This window comes from Centruroides sculpturatus, unplaced genomic scaffold (assembly GCF_000671375.1).
Source record: "Centruroides sculpturatus isolate CEXI.00-Female unplaced genomic scaffold, Cexi_2.0 scaffold456, whole genome shotgun sequence".
NCBI classification, from domain to species: Eukaryota; Metazoa; Arthropoda; class Arachnida; order Scorpiones; family Buthidae; genus Centruroides; species Centruroides sculpturatus.
In genome coordinates this window covers 238,207-261,496 of record NW_019384609.1, presented here as the reverse complement: position 1 = coordinate 261,496, position 23,290 = coordinate 238,207, and the positions used below count along the sequence as shown (strand labels likewise).

The window sequence follows — 23,290 nt, the reverse complement described above, 5'->3', positions numbered from 1 at the left end:
CGTCAGGGAAATTCCCGGAGGTTTAGGGAATTTCCCTTAAAGTTAAAAAATTTTTTTTTGTTTTTATCTATTCAGATATATTCCATTTTTAAGCATTTCATTTGCTGTTAATTACAATTTCGAAAATTTGTAATAATTAAAAAATACTTTTATATTTCCTTTATAGGGAAAATTTCGCATTAATTTTTCCTACAATATCTCGGAATTAATACGAAATAAGGATTTCTTTTTTTAGCATGTATATTTAAAAATAATAATAAATTATATTTCAAAAAATCCTTTAGGGAAATTTTTCAAGAGAAGATTTTATTGAAGGTCGAAGGTTCAAAACTTAGTAAAATTTGATTTGAGGATTGTTTTGATGTCTTAAAATAAAAATATAAATTTATTTAAATGAAATAAATAAAAATACGTAAATATGGCAAATGTTTTTTTCTGAAAATTTTAAATTGAAAAACTTATTTAAAAATCTCTCGCAAGAAATTTCGTTAAGCGTGAAGTTTTGGGAAATGATATACAAATTAAATGTGTAATGAATATCAAATAACAATGTAATTAAATTTATACGTCTATAATAAAATTTTCTTTCAACTATTTTATAGAAAATTTACAGGAAATTTCCCTGTTTAGGGAATTGTTAATATTTATAATTTATGTTAATTTTCTGAATAATTCTCTTAAGTCGATTTATTTTTATTATAATATGAAATATTTTAAAATATGTATATGAATAATTTTTTCCAGATATTACATTATTTAATTTTAAAAATTTCCCTAAAAAATAATTTTGGTGAAAATCAAGAAACTTGGGGAAATTTTCCATTTTGCGGTTTAATGAAAGGTTTTTCTGTTTTTTTTTTCTTTTTTTAAGGAAAAATTAATTTTTTACAATTAAATTTTCTGGATTCTTTATATAATAAAATGTCTTTTATACAAAAATTTTGAAAAGTATCAGAAAATCGGGAAATTTTTCTTTCATTTCTTCTGGAAAGATAATTTCCCTAAAATGATTTTCTTCCCTTCCAGATAAATTTTTCCTAGAACGGGATAAATTTCCCGTTTTGGTCCCGAAATTTCCTTAGAACGGAAAAATTTATTCAACTTTCTGAAAATGGCTTAGTGAAATAAAGGAAATTTATAGATGAATGACCGAGAAACTAAGGAAAACTTATTAATACGTGTCAAAAAATTCATTTAAATTGAAAATAATAGGGAAATTTAGGGAGGAAAGTTGTCCAAATTTGAGGAAAGATAGAGAATTTAAAGAGATGTACAGATTGACAGTATTTGTGACAAGGAGAGATTTATTCAAATATTTAAGAAAATTACAGATTTTTGGAGAAACGTATAATATCGAGAAAATTGTGTGGCATAGGGAATAATCGCGAAAATTTAGGGAAATTGCGGATCTTTTGGGAAAACGTACAAGATCGAAGAAATTGTGTGGCAAAGGGAATAATCGCGGAAGTATAGGGAAATTACGGATTTTTTGGGGGGAAACGTACAGGATCGAGTAAATTGTGTGGCAAAAAGGAAAAAACTGCGAAAATTTAGAGAAATTACGGAGTTTTTGGGGAAAACGTACAGGATCGAAGAAATTTTGTGGCAAAAAAGGAAAAAATTGCGAAAATTTAGGGAAATAACACAGGAAAATTGATAAATGAATGATTAGAAAAAATAAAGTAATACTTTTGGTAATTTAACATCTCGAAATTTCTTTAAAAAGGGGAAAACGTCAACGAAACTGAAAATATTAGATTCATAAACGAATTTAAATACAGGCTAAAGGTACAATAAAGAAAACTAAAGGAAATATATTAAAAAATCAATCAATAAATGCTAAACAGTGAAGAAAATATTCAATAATATCACAGAATTTTCACAAACCAATTAAATATACAAAGAAAATGATTGAAAATATATTAAAGAAAAATTTAATTTTAAAACAAAAAGATTTGAAAAGACATTTTTTCTTGTAAACAACGACATAAAACAAAGTAAAAAAAATCATTATTTAATTATTTTAATATAGAAGAAAATAGAAGAAAATTTAATTACTGAAAAAAAAGACTAAAAACAAGTTTAGTAATTTATTTATTTATTTATTTTCTCGTCCATATTAAAATAAATTTTATTCAAAATAAAAAACAAATTAATAAATAGAATGTGCAGTAATAAATTGATAAAGGAAACGTCAAAGTTTATTTAGATTATAGAAATATCAAATGAAAAATAATGCAAAAAAGATTATTTTCATCCGTATTATCGCATTGTTTGATTATTCTTTTAAATGTCAACACTCGAAATTATAAAAATTATGTAAAATATTTTACTTAATTGAATTTTTTTCCTTTATAAAATCTTTAAAATCTCGTTAAAAAATTCACATGAGATGCTGAAAATTTACCGTTTTCTCTTCCTGCAAAGGAGGATTTCAGTAGACTTTTCCCTCAAGGCAAAATTTACTGCATTCGAGGGAAAAATTTACTAATTTCCCTCTACTCAAAAGATGAATTCCAGTAAATTTTCTTTTTGAAGACAAAATTTACAGCTTACAAAGGGGAAAAAATTTGCTTATTTCTCCTAAAAAAAAAAGGGAATTTCCCCATCATGACCATACAATGCTTTTTCTTTTAAAATGGGAAAACCAAAAATTTTCCCTATCAAAGAGGGTAAAATTACTAAATTTTTCTTTCAATAACAGAAAATTTTATCTTTGTATTTTTAGATTCTTGACATAACATTTTCCTATATTCAGTTAAATAATTTTTAAATGAACGTAATCAAAATAGAAAGATTTATAAATATTAATTTCTTTATATTAATAAATATTAATATGGATAGTAAATAAAAAGTAAAATTAATGGACTCCACCCAACCAATGTGTTGCATACTTATTATTTTCATTGTAATTCGTGTGTTTTAATCTGTTAATATGAATGCTTAAGAGACATTGTAGACAATACTCCGCCCAAATTTCTTTATGCCGTCCTAGTTTATATACAGTACAGTGTGTTATTATTTTAAAAAATTTCCAGCTTTAAAGTTACATTTACTTTGTTACGTTGAGAGATTTGAAGATTCAAATCTAAGAACCAATTCAAAGGAGTTTCAAGCTGTCAAAACTGCATTGTTCCGCTCAAATTAATGTATAAAAAATACTTAGTAAGAAAGAATACAATACAGTCGACCTCCCCATAACACTGTTGATTATTCTGTTTTATATGAATTCCATGTTGTACGAGTCACTTAGATTTTACAAATACGTGAGCCATTTACAGCCTGGCACACGTATTTGTAAAATCTAAGTGACTCGTACAACATGGAATTCATATAAAACAGAATAATCAACAGTGTTATTGGGAGGGTCGACTGTAGTTTATTCTTGAATTTATGTAATAAACGTCTGTCTGTCACGCATTAAGTTCACAAAAAAGCATTTTGACATGGAACTGAATGCAAAATTTCTATCGAGTTTAAGGTAGGGTTTAAAGCCGCAAACACTAAACCTATGGAAATTACTAAAAAAGAAACGAAATATTCACCATTTTATTTTCGAATTTATCCACGGCGCTCCGCCCAAATAGATTTTAACATTTAAATTCAAAATTTATTAATTTTTCAGCACATTAAAACGCATTTCCTGACTTTTCTAAGGCATTTAGCAAGATGATCATTAAGCATTTAAATGTTATAATGATCATCATCATTAACTTTTATTGCATAATTAGTGTTCCTTCGTAATTTTCGAGCTAATATTCTTCATTTATATGAATTTTCATTTTAAAAAATTTGATGTTTTTTAATGATTTAAAATTATAAATTAAAGTGTTCTATCGTTAAATATTGCAGGAGAAAATCAATTAGGAAACGTTTTCTGCGCTCAATATTCTGCTTAATTCTTCATCTATCTCTTCTAAAGCTTTGTATAGACTCTACAGGGTTGTAGAGTCTATACAAAGAATACTATGAAATAAACTCCCTTTTTACTCTAACTTACGTATTGTATATATAAATACTCCGCCCAATAATACAAATTATCTCTGTAGACATGTTGAGTTGTGCTCAACTAGGGCACAGCTCAACATATCTCTACTATTTAATGTGCAAATGTTTTTAAAAAAAGGCTCCTTCCCAAAAATAATTTTCCAAAAACAGCATCAAGTCGAGGACATTGAGCATTACGTTGTTTCAATCAATTGATTCACACACAGTTATATGTAAATTTTCAGGTTGCAAATTGAAGAAAAATTGAAGTTAAATCCGTATTGCATACCATTACATAATGGAAGAGAATTAAATTTGCACTTGAATGGAACGAAACAATTGCAGCATTGTTCAAGTTATAAATCCCTTCAGATGTAAGGATATATATAACAAAATTTACTAACTTCATTGTTAATTTAATTCATTTGGCGTCACGTTACCTGAATATCTTGATAATCCTACTTTCGTTAATTGTGTTTGATTATTCTCTAAGAGAAATTAATATGGTTTTCTATCTTGTTTTTTTGTTTAAATTTTAATAAGGACCCTCCCCCTGTTTATCTGTTTCTTTTATGGTTTAACTTTCCTTTTTTGTGGTTTACCCTTTTCTCCTTTACAGTTTACTTTCCCATTTTTCTGGTTTCTCTGTCTTTTTTATGGTTTACTTTTCTCATCTTGTTATTTATTTCTTCTTTTTTCTGGTTTACCTTTACCTTTTTTTGTGATTTATACTTCTCATTTTGTGATTTACCTTTTCCTTTTGATGTTCCTCTTCCTTTTCCTCCCCCTTTCTACAAATAACGTTTGTAGATCCATCTTTGTAGATGTGAAATTACGTGAAATTTCATTTTAAAATATGCATATATTAAATATATAACTGTGTTTATCAATTAAGAAGCGTATCATTAAAGAGAAATACATTAATTGAAGTGTAAGTAACACTAAGTAGAAAGTTCTTACTTATCCATCTTATTATCTCTTTACCTATTCAGGATTATTGCTCTTCCTTATCTTTGGATGCTGCAAGGTGAAATAGAATTAACAAGATGTTTAATATTTAACGAAAAAGTAGAAGAGGAAAAAAAATTAAATTAATTATTTACAGATGAATCTAATATATATATATATATATATACTTTAATAATAATTTTTTAGAATTATTTTTAAATTTCTTAGATTGTTAGATACGTTACTGCAAATAAAAGAGATTGAAATCCATGAGAAAATGCAGATGTGTTTTCTTTTCTACGTTTACATCTTCATCTTTTCTTGATTCTTTTCTACGTTATAGACGTGTCTAACCTTAATTTTTTTTTTAGATGGGATCACATCAAATAAAACTTCTTACTTAGATTCTACAGCATCCCAACAATTATATATATATATATAAGAAAGGTAAAACGTCTTCTTCCTTGTTTTAAATGTAAAATATGGCGATAAAATCTTTTAAAAATATCGCTGTAGATGGATTAGATGATAATGTTTCTTTCCTTAAATAATACGAAATGATTTTGGGAGGAGGAGTTATTTAATTTTCTAGCTAAACAGTAGAAGGAATCATATATTAACATACTATTTTCCTATTACTAATTAATATTTATCCTATTACTATTACGATTTATTTAATTACTTACTAAATTAAGTAGATCCTCCCAATTTAATATTATTTACCAAATGACAAGCAATAATAAATATTTCTTCTGTGGATAAGAACAAACTTATTGCTTTATTGATAAAATAATGAGGTTCGAGTATATAATAAGTATGTTAAGTGCATGAATAAATCGATCCACTCCGCCCAATCTTATCTTTATTGATCAGATTAGTTACATTCTTTCTAATGTATTTTTTTTCATAAGTAATATAAATTAGTGTAACATAGAGTTTTGTCTAATTTCCCAATTTACAGCATCTCAAATCCTCGATTAAGAAGGTAATCAGTAGGAAATTGGGCGGAGGAGAACGAAAACCTCCGTAAAAAGAATTAAAAAAACAAAGAAGGAATTCTTCGTGGGGTTAGACATTTAAAGAAAATTGAATGTAAACATAAAAGATAATCAAATTTGCATATGTTTATTTAAGTTTTTGGAGAGGAGCGAGTAATAAGCTTTCAGTTTGAAGTAAGTGAAAAAGTCAATTACTTATCTACAAATTATGAAAACGAAAAGAAAATTCCCTCGTCTCACTTTCTTACCCACTTAATAATTCATCTAAATAACTAATGGATAATGTGGATAATTAAAATTATAACCTGACTTTCTCCCTCCCAAACTCAAATAGCTCGAAACTAACCAATCTGTCTGTCACGCTCTACACTCGACAGTCTCTTCCTTACTTTTGATTTGATATGTAACACCTATAATGACTATTATGGGAATAGAAAGTGATTATGATGACGTATAACATCATCATCATCATCGTCATCACTTGTAACATAGAGTTTAAAATGAATTTAAGGTTTAAGGGGTTAACATTAAATGTAAAAATATAACAATTTTTACTAATTTATATATTATAAATCATGTTTCTTTTAAAAGTAAATCATGACTATTATTTCCATAAATCATCATAATAATGATTTTTAATAGTTGCAGTAACGAAGAAAGATTCACAATGTTTAACTTTTACAAAGTAGAGATGATACATTTTTAATATTTACAAGAAAATAGATGATAAATGATTAACATCTGCAAGTAAACAAAGACGATAAGCTCTTAATTCTTGAAAGAAATGATGATGATAAAAACTTAATGTCTTCAAGAGAGAAAAGGTGATAGATGTGTAACATCTACTAGAACATGAGGATGATAAATTCTTAATATCCGTAAAGTAAACGAAGATGATAAATTTCAAATATTCATTAAAACGAAATAGGTAAGCACTTAATATTTTCCAAAAAATGATGATGATGATGATAAGAAATTAAAATTTACAAAATTTAATGATGATAAATCCTAAAATCAACAAGAAAATAATGATGATAAATGCTTAAAATCAACGGGAAGATGATGATAATTAAATCTGAATATCATCACAGGAAACGAAATATAATCTCTTAACCTTCTTGCATATATTAAGAGCTTATTCTTTATTTCCTGGAAGATGATATTAAGATTTAGTCATCATCATTTTGTAGATATTTAAATTACATCATCTTGTCAGTAATAAAGATGAATTGAAGATTTAATAATAATAATTATTTAATTTAATTCTGACGGATGTAATAGAATTGAATCACGTATCCGAAAACTTATTATTGGAAGTGATAAGGAAGAGGAAAACATAAATGATCATCCCACCACGTGAGAAAGAACAGATGTCATTTAGTGATTTTTCTTGAAGAAGATCCTACTATCAGCAAATGTAGCATTAGAAACAATAGGAGTTATCCACGAAAAATTGCGTAAGATATCCACGTTTGACATCTAACAATTTATCACCTTTATATTTGATAAGGATGATAAAGAAGATGAAGATAATATCTTCGAGCAGATACTGTGCATCATCATTAAACAAATAAGTTAATTTGTGTAATGAGAAATGTATTATTTTAAATGTTATTTAAACACTGACTCTACCTAATATTCAACTGTCATATTATAAATTTCACACCGGTGTTTTAATCTGTTCTATTGGTTTTCTCTTGGTAAATTTGTCGTAGCATATCCGCTGTGGTGAGCGTAAATATTAACGGTTTTTATATTAATTGAAGGAAGAAAATTTGGGCCAAGTAGTCGTTGTTAAAAACCCAACACCTGCAGCAATACTCATGATACAATTACGGTAACAAAGGCATTGGGAGGGAGGCGCAACTCAACTAAATTTAATAAAACAACAACAACAACAAGCGTTTGGTCTTGTTATTGGGCGGAGTGAGTTTCGAATTTACTACCGTCTCTTAAATTTAAAAGGGAATAAGTGTAAAGTAAATTATTTTTAATGAACATTTCATACACTAGAAAGAAGGGTTAGTGTAGTAGCAAGAAACAAATCATTGTAATTACGAAAAGCAAGCGGTAGCATTGAGCGCAGGTCCTTCTACATCGATCGAATACTAGAGCTGTACCAACACACTTGCAGCGGACCCACCGTTGTTATCGGACTCTGCAGCATAACGTTGTCCAGGATAACGTCTATCTGTTAATCATACTATTATAATATCAGGTAAGATTATCTGTTAAATCGTTTCTACCCGTTTCCAACGACGAAATTCAAATCCCCTCATCGAGATCGCGCTAAAACCGACCACCTCTTCTACGCTAAACCATTAAGATAATTACTATTATAATAGCATAATCATTAGGAGATAATTAAACCTTCTGTTGCTATTATAGTAACACTCTTTTTACCGCATATTTATACCATTATCTTGAGCTTCCGTGCGATTCCTGTGCACACTTGCAGAGTACCCACCGTTGTTATCAGACCCTGCAACATAATGTTGTCCAGAATAACGCCTGTGTGTTGATCATACTATTATAGCATCAAGTGAGATTATCTGTTAAATCGTTTCTACCCGTTTCCAGCATCCAAATTCGAACCTCCTACCCGAGATCGCGTTAAAACCCACCACTTCTTCTATACTAAACCATTAAGATAATTACTACTACAATAGCATAATTATCATCGATATCAACAGGGGGATAATTATACGCTTCAACCCCTGATGCTACTGTAGTAACACGTTTTTTTTTACCTCATATTTATGCTATTATCTTGAGCTTCCGTGCAAATTTATCGTTGGAGAAGCTACTTGAAGGGATGTAAATAATCTTATAATAGCATAGTTGCGTTTTTAAACCTTCTTATCTCCTTATCTGTGTTTCTTTGTGTGTTTTGACCACTCTATTTTATTCTATAAGATGGTAGGGAGCTTTACCTTTACTCCTACAGTCTCATTAAGCTTCTCTTCAACATCCTCTGACTACATTTATTAATATAATAGCATTAAAGTATCATTAACGGAAGATTTTGTAATGGAAGTATTGTACGTAATTTCTATTTCCGTGTTCTTTACACGGCAAAATAAATATCTAAATTAATTTTTCTTTAATTACTTAAAAGTATGAATAAGTTTTTCGGTTACTATTACAGTAACATTTAACGTTAAAAAGTGTAATTTCGCACCGAATATAAGCATTTTCCTATTGTAAAAATGAACATAAAATTGGCATAAAATGGAAGATTTTATGCTACTACAGTAATAAATTCTTTAGAATTTATATAATTAATTAATAAAGTAAAAAATTTTCACCCTAAATTACATAGTAAATTATTCATATAACAACAACAATCTGCTACTATAGTAATAAGTTAACTATAAATGTCGAATATATAAAATTATTAAGGTAATAACTTACAAAAATTATTACCGTAACAGCATTTGATACTATTGCAGTATATTTTACTAATTTAGTGACGTTTGTAGATTAATTAAATTAATTAAAAATAAACAAAATAAAGATCATAAATCAGAAATGACTGCATGAGTATCGATTCGTTGCGGAAAATGATGTTTTTTAAATCGCATTTTACATGCTATTATCGTAACAATATGCTTACATTTTCATATTTTAATGTATAGAGATAATACGTCTACAGTTACGAAGAAACGTAACGTTTACTTAAATATAAACTAACTGTTGCTACTATAATAATAAAACAAGTTACGTTATATATTGTCTGGATGAAAAATATCTAAAACTACTTTAATAATAAATGCTATGTGACTTTTAACGTCGGTATATGTTGTTATATATACGAAGAAAATAACACCAAATGTGTGTTTATGTATAAATAAATTCAAGTTTAATAAGAAAAATGAAGGAAAAATGTTACTATCGTAATAGTTTCCTCTGCTATTATAGTAATAAATAACTGTTAAATGACCGGTTTATAAATCAAATCATAGTGTTTGTTACTTCTCTTCTTTCTTCATTCAATCAGAATTGATGGAAGAAGTTAACTTATTAATATATTATAGTAACAACAAAGAGATGCTGCTAATGCAACAATCGTGTAGGGCAACAAGTCAATTATCATTCATGACGTTATAAAACATCATGTTGATTGTGGGAAAATGTTCTTAAGGGAGTAGCTACTACCTGAATAATGTATAAATGTATCATAAATTTTAATTGTGTTACGTTTTTTTTTTATATATACTATAGTAGCATCACACGTACGCATAAATGTTTAACATTAGAAGATTTGATAGCAATGGCCTGAAACGTAACGAATAGTGAACCCCTATTATATTATGGTAACATAATTGTTAATTAAATAGTGTTACTATGTCATCAAGTGTTTTTAAGCATCAGTTATGAGGATTTTTTTAATGATTTCTAATGTAGCACAGCAGACTGTTGCAACAATAAACACGTCGTTTAGATTTTAATATGGCAGATAATTCGTTCAGAATCAAATAACATTGAATTTTGTTGAGTGAGTCAGTTTCTGATGATGTTACTTTATGAATAAAACATTCCAAATGCAGGAAAGGTTTACTATTATGGTAATAAAGTAAACTGAAAATGTATAAAGAGATTTCGATAATAAAAATATATTAAGATTTCCTCTATAAAGTTACTAAAAATATGAAGAAATATGCTACTACTACTACTGTAGTTTAAATACTATAGAAGTATCATTTAATACAGTAAAAGTAAAGGGAGATACCCCTTTTGTGTTATTATTATAATAAAATAAATTAAATAAGATAAAACGAATTGTAAACTTATTAAAATTATAATAAAATGCTACCTTAACAATAAAATAAATAGTGTCTTTGTTATTAAAATAACAAAAGAGATGAGATGTTTACTTATTCTTATAAGAAATATGAGGCTTTTTCTCTCTTCTTATTCTCCATTATTATAATAAGTATCATTTCTTTCATAAGATATTAACAATAGTGTGCTGTTATAGTAACAAAAGAAAATTGTATAAGGGGTTCTTTATCAGTAAATTCATCTAACGTCTTGTGATTCTTCTGGAAAATATAAATAAATGTTATATAAAACTAGGAATGTATTTTTATCTATAATATATTTTTTTATTAATGTAGTAGCATTTGCTATCTTTAATATTCTTAATGTAAAAGAAAGAATATGTATGAAACTGCTAGTCAGTACTTTTGTAAATAGTGGTTTCTTCAATTATATTTACCTTTCTTTCGATGTAAAGTCGTTGTGTAGTATGGACACACTTCTGTTTATTACTTTTATTACTGTAAAAGTAATAAAATATTATATGCTGCTATAGGAATATCTAAATAAGATGTTACTTTATATAAAAAATTAAATGTTACAACAGTAGTGAAATAGTTACTATAATAGAATACCATTGTAAACGTTCTGTGCTATTATAGTAATAAACTGTAACTCTACACTGATGTTGTTTTATTATTAAAGGAATATAAAATGTTACTGTGTTTTTATTATAGAAGTATAATGTTAATATAACATGCTGTAGTAATCTTAATTTTATACTTATATAGCATCATACTATAGAAGTACTTTGTATATAGCTTAGGCACCTACAGGAATATCATATTATGACTGTGTTACGATAGTAATAAATGATATACAGTTACAAATGGTTCCAATTTACTGTAATAAACTATACCTCTACACTCCTATATAAAAAATGTTATTAAAATTTTTTAAAGAATGCAGTTGGAGTATTATAGAGTATTATATGAAATTTTTTAAAGAATGCAGTTGGAGTATTATAGAGTATTATATGAAATCGTAACATGAAAATCGAAAGGATTCTGTAGTGTATTTTAGTATATTTTCTTCTATTAGTCTACTGTTATAACGTTACGTAAATTGCTAAATTATTAATGCTACTATAGTAATAAATTAATAGTACTGTCGTAGAAATTTGAGAAATTTTCTACTACAGTAACACGTAACAAGCTTAAAAATTGATCAGAAAACTGTATAAAATAGTAAAGAAGTGAATTTGTTACTATTGTAGCATTTATAAAGTCACTTTTTATTGCTAAATCTAAATATATATAACCTATAAACTTTATAAATTATTCCTGAATAGTAACAAATAAACATTTTTCAAGCTTTAAAGTTCCTATCCTACTACAGTAAAAGGGATGCAGAAAGGAAAAATGCAACTAGTACTACGTTAGTAATAAAAAAAAAAAAAATAGGTTAAATGCGAAAGTGACGATTTTTTTCTGTGTTTTCTAAGTAAACTTTAGTAATTTCCTTAAGCACACTCGTACTTTATTACTGAATGTGCATGAAAAATGTTAAATTTATTACTAAGATAGCATTAATTTAATCAAGAATAACGCATTAAGGATTCAATAATCTGGGTAAAACAGAATAGAAATGTAATTTTGGAAATGACTAGTTGACAGGAGACATTTATCAAAAATTAATGAAAATATTCCTCTAGTAGTAAAATATGTATTCGTTCTTGAAAATAGTAATTGGCAGAGAGTCGAATGTTATTAAATATTTATACTACATTTAAATTTAATTTTATTTCCTCTACCTTTATTACTACTTTAGTAACATATATGTGAATTAAAATAAATTGTAATTAATTTTTTACTTAATTAAACGTCATCCTGAGCTACTATAGTAACGATTGTTATCATTGTTGTAATAAATAAAACTTTATTACTATAATAGTAATCGATAGATTATATAAATCATATTGTTACGCGGAGTGTTATGATGTACTACCTTCGTTTTATCAAATGTAATAGTAATTGAAAGGATTTAGAAAGTCTATTGTTACGTTTAGTGCTACTTTAGGAATAAACTCTTTTTAAAAAAATGTTTTAAAAGAGAATAAAATTCACATAAAATAAATTGCATCAGCTGCTAGTAGTGAATTATCACTCCATACGACGAGATAAAACGATCGACACTGCCACAGCAATAAAAATAAATGTAGCAAAGTATCAGTATAAGCACACAAATAAATCTCTAGATAAATTTCTGTGCTGTTATAATGGTAACTTATACTATTTTACTTCAGGTAAGCTTCTTTAAAATGCAGTTTTATCATACTAAAACATCAATAAAGCGATTTAATTTCTCAGAAATGTTAGATAAAAGCTCAATACTACTATAGTAACAAAGCGTGACCTTCTAGGGATTAATGGTATAGAGTTTTTGATATGTACACTATGACAAAATGCAGTAAAACTGTTTAAAATTCGATTCGACACGAAGCAACCAACTAGAATTATATCTGTCAATACTACTACTGCTGCTGCTGCTTCTACCAATACTACTACTGCTAATACTACAGCATTAAAGTAGCAGCTAGGAGAGGAATGTTTCGAAAGTAAACGGTGTTACGCCAATGGAATTTATAAAAATTCAAGTTGCTGTTTTATTGATTTATATGTCTTAAATGATACTAAAGTATTAAACATTATTCAACTGATACTGCTGAGAAGTTAGAGGAGAAATTTTAATATTAATTTTATAATGTTATTCCTACATTTGATACTGATAATAATACTGATAACTTCGTATTCCTACGTTTAGGAGAAGCTTTAGAAGATTTGCTACTATTGAAATTCCGACTAGTATTATTCGTAAGGGATTTTGAAGTGTTTTGATATTAAAATTACACCCGTTGAAATGTCCGTTTATTATTGTTTGATTACAGAAACAATAATACTTCTGTTACTAATGAGTTTGGAAGATTTGATACTAACATACTAAATTCAATACGATATTTAAGATAATTATTGTTCTAAAGACTTTTTACAGAAGAGTTTTGATATTGATATATCTTTAATTCACTATTGATAGGACAGTACATCAATATCAAAGCTCCTTTAAAGAAATAAATCTCCTAAGGAGCTTATAAACTATTATATAAGAAGATCGTAAAGCTCTACGCTAACTAAAAATCTCACGTATCTTTGTTTCCATACTTAGTATATAAGGTGTTTACGTAAATAATGCTGCTGTTAATGTTGCTGCTGCTGCTACTACTACAACTACTGTACCACTAGTATTGTTGCTGCTCTTACTACTGTTACTACTAATACTACTGCTATTACAATAATAAAAACTACTACTACTACTACACTGCTGTTATTATTATTATTATTATTATTACAGTAACAACGGTAAAGATACAATCAATAAAAAAAATAAAACTAAAAGAGAGAAAAATCACAGCAACACGGCCATTACGACGGAAACAAAAATGATTCAAAGAGGAAATTAATTATTATTTTGACAAAGAAAATTTGTTGGAAATAAGATCCAAGACGTTTAAGTTGATTAATGATTTTAATTAGTACCGGAGATTTGACAAAATAATTTTCTAAGGGGACTATTTATCTATAGAAAAAAAAATTAGGAAAGTTATCATCACGATAATTTACGCATCTTCAATAAGAGAAAGTATCAAACAAAGCGTAACTTTTCAATTGTGTTTATTGTGATTTCTCCCCCCCCCTCTCACCGAAGATAATGGAGATTTAGCATCTGCTCTTCTTCATCCTAAGAAGAATCAATTTCTTATTAAGCGATGACAACTTCTCTTATTATTAATTTTTTCCGTTCCACTTATTATACATATTTTATGCACGTCTGACGTGTTTGTTTGCTTGGTTTTTCTTAAAATTTTTAATTATTTTATTCTATTAATTTGAAAATTTATAAATTGTTATTTACTTCTTGCGTATTCAAAAAATCACTGTACAGTACTTATTTGTTTTGTACACCATAAAAGTCTTATACTTTTAATTATATTCTACATATTTGAACTTGTAATATATTTAAATTATTATTTTTACTTTTATCCATAAGAAAACGTTTATAATGTGATCTTAAATTGCTCCATTTTTTGCACTTATTAAACTGGAATACATCCTAAACTCTTCATTTCAACAGAACTAAAAAGAAAAATAAACACATTTTTCTATATATTCAGTATTAATGAACATATTCCCCACCTTTAGCATCTCCAATATCCACATCACTCCTATCATCTCCAGAATTTCCATCACTTTCATCATCTCTATAACTCTTAGCAGCACTCCCAGTATCCCAAGAAATCCTTTCAAACCGCTGGTTGAATGGTTAAAACCGCTAAACACCAGCAGTTAGTCGCAGATTCGAATTATCCGATTGAAATTAAGATTTTTTTAACGTGTAAAACACCTTAATAAGCATCATTTTTCCACAGAAATCCCTCTCGGAAGATCGTTCTTGGTTTCCTCTTTCGATCAATTCAATCCAAAATACAGCATCTCTTCTTTACTCATCCGAATTCATCTCTAGTACATTTAATTTTTGGAATATTCTAGAAAATGTTTGTAATATCATAAAGAATTTTTGATTCTTTGTGATATTACAAACATAATTTTGCTTTCAAATCCTTTGAAAACAAATGTTTCTTTTCCTTCCTCTACTTCTTCGAACGTATCGAAGAAGTGGAGGAATTTTTTTTTTCCTTTTGTGCTTGAATTTTTTGCTTTCATATTCCAACTGAAACCTCAGAACTGTAATCTTTCATGTCTGGACTCATAATTCACAATCTTCGATATAATCTTCGGCTTTTATCTTTATTTTCATCCCTCATTTTTCTTTCTTTTTGAGTATCAGAGCTTTAGTTTCTTCCAAATCTCATAATCTGGATAGATCCCAATAACATCTCTAACCAGAAGAGTTATGTCTATGCTTATGCTTTTATTTATGATTATCTATATCCATGTATCAATCTAAATGAGCATACAAATGAGTCATACGTACGAGCATTTGTATGCATTGTAAAGCCGCATGCTTACGTTTATCTTCGGTTGTATACGCTACAAAAACATAAATTTATGCATACACAATGTTGCAATGTATACAAATAAGCATAATAATCCATGTATATTCAATATCGAACATTTATTTTGTATTGCATATATGATTATGTAAATGTTACGTATAATATAGTCATGCTTATGTATGTATAGCTAATATATATACTTTGTATACCTCTTCGGTAGCATTTTGTTTATATTTTTATGTAGGCCCATATGTTCGTGTGCATACTGTAGACATATTGGTGTATTTGTAAAGCCTATATATGTTTACATGTATTATACATCCTATAAAGCTATATATATTTGTATGCCCATTTGTACATATTTACTTCTTTATGCTTATATTTATATGCATTAGTGTATGTACGAGTTGCAGACTTATACAACTTACATACTGTATGTACAATTAGGTAGCATACAGCATACATTACATACATATACAACTATACAGTGATATTAGGCATGTATGCAAGTTTGTAGTACTTAGAAGCAAATATTAAACAGCCATTACGTCTATTTATTTTGCAACAATGTATTATAAGCTTTTGTATGTTCACTTGAATAAATTCACTTTAAAAATCACAAGAGTAACAATAAAATCCATCATCCCTAGAGGGATATTTTTTTTTCTATTCTCTACAGGGATTTTTCAGGGGAAAAAGATCAGAGAGAATAGGATAAAGGTAAACAATATCGATATAACGACTTAAGTAGCTTCTGTATGACAAATAATCGATTTTATAATAAAATTTCGATTTACTCGTTCGAAAAAAAATAATAATAATCGATTTTTACTCTTCTCTTCGATTCAAATTTGCATAGAGAAAGTGAATAATTATAGAAAATCGAAAGTAATGCTAAAATGTCGATCTATTGATGAATAAGATTTGAATTTTAGAGAAGAAATCCTTTCAGAAAAACATTTAGAATAAACAATTAATCAATTATTCTAACTTAATTATATATTAAAATTCAGAATTTATCAATTTTGATACATTTTAACTGAAAATACTGAAGTCCTAAAGCATGGAATATGGTTTCTAGAGAAGAGATCCTTAAGGAAAATATGGATCAAATTAATAATTAATCTATTATAACAATTGAACAATTTAACAATTATTTAATTATTTTAATTCAAAAAATATTCGAAATTTAAACATAATATTTGAAGAATTTAATGATACTTTTGTGTGTTTTCTTGAAATTTCTTATTCACAAAGACAGGAGTTGAAAGATAATTCGAGTTACTCCAGATCATTAATGCAATTCTATTAGATGTAATTAAATGGATTCGTCAAGCGTTGAAAACGAAATTCGTGATGTGGATTCAAAATCCTTAATTCTCAAGTTTAATTCGGTTATCCAACTGATTAATTCGTGGTTTAACTTACATATTAAAGGCAAGTTAATTAAAAAATTTATCAGTCGATCGCCATTAAATTCTTTGAGTAAATTGCTAACTTAATCTACCTTAGATTTACTGAGAAAGTTAATTCTATCTTTTATAATTCCGCGTTTATAGGCAAATATACATAACTTATAATCCACAAGGTAAATATGTATAAAATTTAAAAATTAAGTTACCAATGCTATTTTATTTAAGTTAGTTAAATTTTATTGATGTAAACACGAAAGATTTTGAGTTATTATCAAAAGTTCATAGGATAAGAATGAGCGGGCCAAACTTCAGGAAATTTAGTATGTATGTAGATAATCCGATTATAGAATTGTGCACTGAATTTTGTTTATATACGCTTAACTCATTACGAGATATTGAGGAACAAAATTCATCAGCATCCTCATCCCAGTTCTCATCCGCATTTTATCAAACGTTTAGCAATTATTTTAATTTGAAAGGAAGAAAAGAAAGATTTATAAGTTCAATGTGATATCAACTTCAACAAAGAAAATTGATCCCTTACACCATTAACAATGAACTATCAGTATCGAAAAAAAGATTTTATTGATGATGTTATAGATTCTTAGAAATGTCATTGTTATCGGATTACTATCAGAATTTTCTGCCAAATAAACGTAAAAAAGAGTGGGAAATATATACTTTTTGATGAATTATCTCTTCTACATCTAAAAAAAATTATTTTTCTCAATCTTTCTCTTCTACCTTCTGAAATTCCCTATTTCTTTTACGTGGAATTTAAGATGAGAACAAAGTTTGGTCGGATAACGGATCGACAGATAAACAGACAAATAATATATATAGAAATTGGGATATAAGAACAAACGCACCAACGAATTACTGAGAATTAACTTTATAACTCTTTCAGTTTACGAAAAAAATGAAATGTTTTGTTTCAAGGCCCTACAGTTAAGCGTTTGAAGAAAGTTAAGAAAATTTTTTAATTTAGTAAATAGTGTGCTCTAAAAACATTTAAAATATATAAAATATGCTCTAAATGTTTTAACTTTTCAAGTTTGCGAGAAATTAAACAAACAAACAAACCTACAAACGAAATGTTTAAATTATTCGAAAAACCATTTCTTGGTTCGTAAATCACTTAGAAATGGCTGAAGAACCAATTTAAAACCTTTAAAATTTTAATGAATAGACAATTATAAAATTAAACTTTCGTTATGTTTAATTAAAATTAAACCTTTAAATGTTTACTTTCTTCTACGATTTGTCTTTTCTGATCAAATTTGAATCCTTTAGGCAATGAATTTCAGTTTAATAAAGGACTAGAAAAGTGTAAATGACGTCTATTTTAACATTCATATAATTGTCTACGCCTTAAAGTATATTTGTAATGACCTTTGACATGTTTCGACGTCAAAGAGTCGCTGGAGTTTCTTTATATAACTATGATTTATAGGGCTTGTAGGAACTTTTGACGTTTTCTGATATCGAAGAAAAGTTTTTGGATCTCTTAAAAAATTCTTTCTGTTTTTTTTAATATTTATTTTACTTCAAAAAATCATTTAATCACTCAGAAAATCACTACTTAAATAAAATCTTTTTCAATTTATCATTTAAACATTTCTAAAAACATTTTTTTGTCTTAAAGTCGTTAAAAAATTACAAATACTGTACTTAAAATTAAATTTTAAAAATTAAGGCACTAAAATGACAAAAGATCCTTAAAATTAAGGCATTAAAAAGACACCAGAGCCTTAAAATTAAAGCATTAAAAAGACAAAAAATCCCTAAAATTAAAGCACTAAAAAGACAAAAGATTCCTAAAATTAAAGCACTAAAAAGACAAAAGATCCTTAAAATTAAAGCACTAAAAAGACAAAAGATCCCTAAAATTAAAGCACTAAAAAGACAAAAGATCCTTAAAATTAAGGCATTAAAAAGACACCAGAGCCTTAAAATTAAAGCATTAAAAAGACAAAAAATCCCTAAAATTAAAGCACTAAAAAGACAAAAGATCCTTAAAATTAAAGCACTAAAAAGACAAAAGATCCTTAAAATTAAAGCACTAAAAAGACAAAAGATCCTTAAAATTAAAGCACTAAAAAGACAAAAGATCCTTAAAATTAAAGCACTAAAAAGACAAAAGATCCTTAAAATTAAAGCACTAAAAAGACAAAAGATCCTTAAAATTAAAGCACTAAAAAGACAAAAGATCCTTAAAATTAAAGCACTAAAAAGACAAAAGATCCTTAAAATTAAAGCACTAAAAAGACAAAAGATCCTTAAAATTAAAGCAGTAAAAAGACAAAAAATCCATAAAATTAAGCTCTGGAAACACTTTAAAAATTTACATAATTGATATAAGGTCCATAATTTTATAATTAAAAAATAATTAATTAATCCTAAAACAAATTTTTGAAAATTTAATTTTAAAAATTTTGTTTGAAAAAAAAACATTTAAATACTCAAAAATTTACTGGAATACAAAACTAAAATAAAAGACATTTTTTTTTCAAAAATTATAATGATTTTTAAGGATTTAAGTGAATTTTTTCCATATAAACAGTTTGACAGGATTTTAATAATTGATTAAATAATTTAAAATATGTTATGAAATTTTAAGAATAGACATAAATTTAATTTTAAAGAATTAAAAAAAAATTTTTAATATTTTATGAAAGAAGTATTCCTTTAATCCTTAATTTAGAATAAATCTATATTCTGAGAATCCTTAAATTTTAAAATATTTTTATTCATTTTATTGCAATTAAGGACTTATTTAACGGGTTTTAAAATTTATTATAAGGATATTTAGTCCTAAAAATGTATTAAAATCTTTAAATGCTTCCAGACTAATCCTGAAAACAACTAAAATATATATATATATATATTATATGAGTTGAAATAAGCAATATTCTAATAATTTATTTACATCCTGAAATATTAATTTATTCTGAAATATTAAATGAAATCCTTTAAAAAATCCTAAGATTTAATTATTTAATTTAAATAAATCAACGACGAAGGATTTCAACGTAGGATATATATATATTTTATAAATCTTACGTATAGAGATTAAGGATTACAAATTAAGAAATTCTTAATCTTTACACATAATCCTTAATAAGGATCTTAAATTTAAGGATTGAACATTACAGAATTAATAATTTACATCAAGATATTTTCGGTCGATTTCTAAGGACTGAAGGATTAATTCTTAATGAAGGATCATATTAAAATTTATAAGCTATCAACAAAGGATTTTTATATGAAGGATTCTGTTATAAGTAAAAAATTACAATCAAGTAAGGACGTTTGAAAATATTAATCCTTAATCGGACTTTAAGAATGACGATTAAGGATGAAGGATTTAGATTAAAAAAAATAAGGATTACTCCTTAGAAACCTTTCATACCATAAAATCTTTACTAGTAAAATAATTTGGGGTGAAGAGAAAACATCTACAAGATCGAGAAAACGAATTTAAATTCCTTCCAAAAATAAAAATAAAAAGTCCTTGAAATTCGTTGAATTTTCATTAATAGCATCTCATGTTTGCATCATCTCCCTAGTAGTTGTGTATATAAAGAATTTGTAAACATACTCCTTCATTTTTCGTATGATAAATCTCTTAAATATATAGATTTTCCATTAATTTAATATAAAATCCTTACTAGTATCCTATATAAACGATAAGGATTATATATTTTATTTCATTTTACTTTTTCGGCTGTTATATAACAGAAAGAAAATATGACGAGCGGTCAAAAATTGATCCTTCCCACAAGATTTTTTACATTTTTTGAACTCAGAGGACCTTAAAACGGAGGTTTTCTCTGTATGTGTGATGGGGGGGACGATTTCGTTCTCCCCATTTGAAGCTTAATAACTCCTGTGCCTTTTGTCAGAAATTTCTGAAATTTTGCACGGAGTTTTTTGCATTAGGGAGATTGATGCTGTTAAATTTTGGTGGTTAAAGGTCAAGGGGGTGAGGAGAGAAAGAGAGGTGATCACGTGTCATATCTCGAAGATTTTACTCGTTTCTATATTCAGAATTAAGCTTTTAGCCATTTTATAATAATTAATAATTTAAAAAGATTTTAAAATATAATCTCGTAATAGATGGCGCCATACGCAATTTTAACTTTTTTTGAACGGGAAAGTTATGTAACTCGTTGCTAGAATTTCTTAAATATTTAATGGAATTTAAAAGAAAAACTTCTTATTTTATCAGACGAAGAGAGCGAATATTTTCAGTAAATGGTTGTAGCACTTGAAAGAATTTTTTCTGTTTTTTATGACGTAATTTTATTTTTCAAGGGCAATAAATCGCCAGTAAAAATCGATTTTCCTTTATGTATTTTTTTTACGCTATTGAACTTTATTTTTTAAGATAAAGGTTTAAATATGTGTAAGCCTCCATGCGTTTAACTAGCGATAAAAACTATACTAAGACTTCGTGTTTTGTTAAATTCGTTTATCTTGATAGTTAAATAATTTTATTTTTTAAATGTATTTTTTTTTTTTTTTGAATTTATAAACGTATTTTCTATAGTTAAAAATTCATAATTGGGCTCTTGAGTCTTGTATGAGATGATCCTAAGCGAGTCAATTAAAAAAAAAGAATTGCATATAAATAAAGATTTATTTTTATGATTTTTCTGAAATTATATATGAAAAATAGCTAATAGACTAAAGTAAAAAAGTGTCCTGAATAATATATAATTTACTTCCTAATTACTTATCTTGTATAAGCAATTAAAAAGAAAATAAATGATTTTTAAAAACTTAGCTAATATTTTTATGTATTTTCTATAATTTTATAACTTTTCTGAACTCCTAATTGAAAAATAATAGACGTTATTCAAAGTAGAAAGTGTCCTTAAAGCTATAAAACTGTCTATAAATAATTCAACAAGCGATTGGTCATTGATCAATGACAACATCAGTAAGCTAAATAATGCATTTTGTGAATATTATTTATAATTTTATTATCTCCGATATTTTAAAAATATATTATATATATAAAAATTCTTATAAAAAAAAAGCTTTAAATCTATCCTAGAATAAAAAATAACACGCATCCTGAGCAAGAATCGAACAGAACTTCCATTGAAAAAGTACAGTACTGTACATCATCGCTCTACTTTCAAGGATGTATTTTATGGATGATTCTACAAATGATTTTAAATAATGAGATTAATATATTTAATTCTAATTAAAATTAGGATATTTATTAAATAAGCTTACAAAACTTCTCGTGAATTTATAATTTTATCGTCTAACACAAACCCTGAGTAAATAATCAATGCAATGAAGTTGCTATTTAAACTATATTATAATTAATTAATCATTTATTAAGATTTAAATTATTTTACATACTAATTTAATGTAAGAAATCCTTATTAAACGTATCCTTAATTAAGGAACTTGGGACATTATAGGAACATTTGGGATTATAGATGACATTTTATAGTAATAAGTGATTGAAAGTCATAATTAATTAATTTGTATTCAGAATTACATTATAGTTAATTATTCTGTTATGGAAATTTGTGAAATTTATGAAGTTTTAAGGTATAAAAAATTGTTTTTTAAAAAATCCTTAACGAAGATTTATAATAAATTGATGGCTTTTGAGTAATCCTTAATGTGAAAAATTCAGAAATAATTCGTTTAAAATACGATTTTTTTTAAAAGAAAATTGTCAAAAATGTCACAAAAAATTCATAAAAATTAAAATATAGATGAAATTTATAAGGTTCTTTATTAATTTTTGTTGAAAATAAATCAATCTCGTAGTAATTGGTGGTAAATTCTTTTGATGATTAATCAGTTATTACATAATAAGCGTTGAAAAATTCTTTTGTTAATTAATTAATTTCATAATAATTAATGATAAATTTCTTTTATAATTAATCAGTTTCGTGATTTGACAAACTTTTTCTGGGTAATTAATCAGGTTTTATGATACCTTATAGCGAGTTCTTCAATAAATAATCCATATTTTCATTGAAATTGTCATGTGTTTTGATGAGTAATCAATTTCATCATGATTTTTGTCACATGGTTTGTTAAATAATCAATTTCATTACAATTATTATTTTTTACAA

General features: G+C 26.5%; 1 protein-coding gene across 1 annotated transcript in view; it reads left to right on the top strand.

Moving 5' to 3' along the window:
* The first annotated feature begins 8,054 nt into the window (after positions 1-8,054).
* The window catches only part of LOC111625198 (NACHT domain- and WD repeat-containing protein 1-like), a 54,856-nt gene continuing 39,620 nt past the window's right edge, over positions 8,055-23,290 (top strand). Inside the window, exon 1 of the mRNA XM_023368277.1 lies at positions 8,055-8,151. The gene's annotated coding sequence lies outside the window, so the exon portion shown is untranslated. The remainder of the gene's footprint in view (positions 8,152-23,290) is intronic.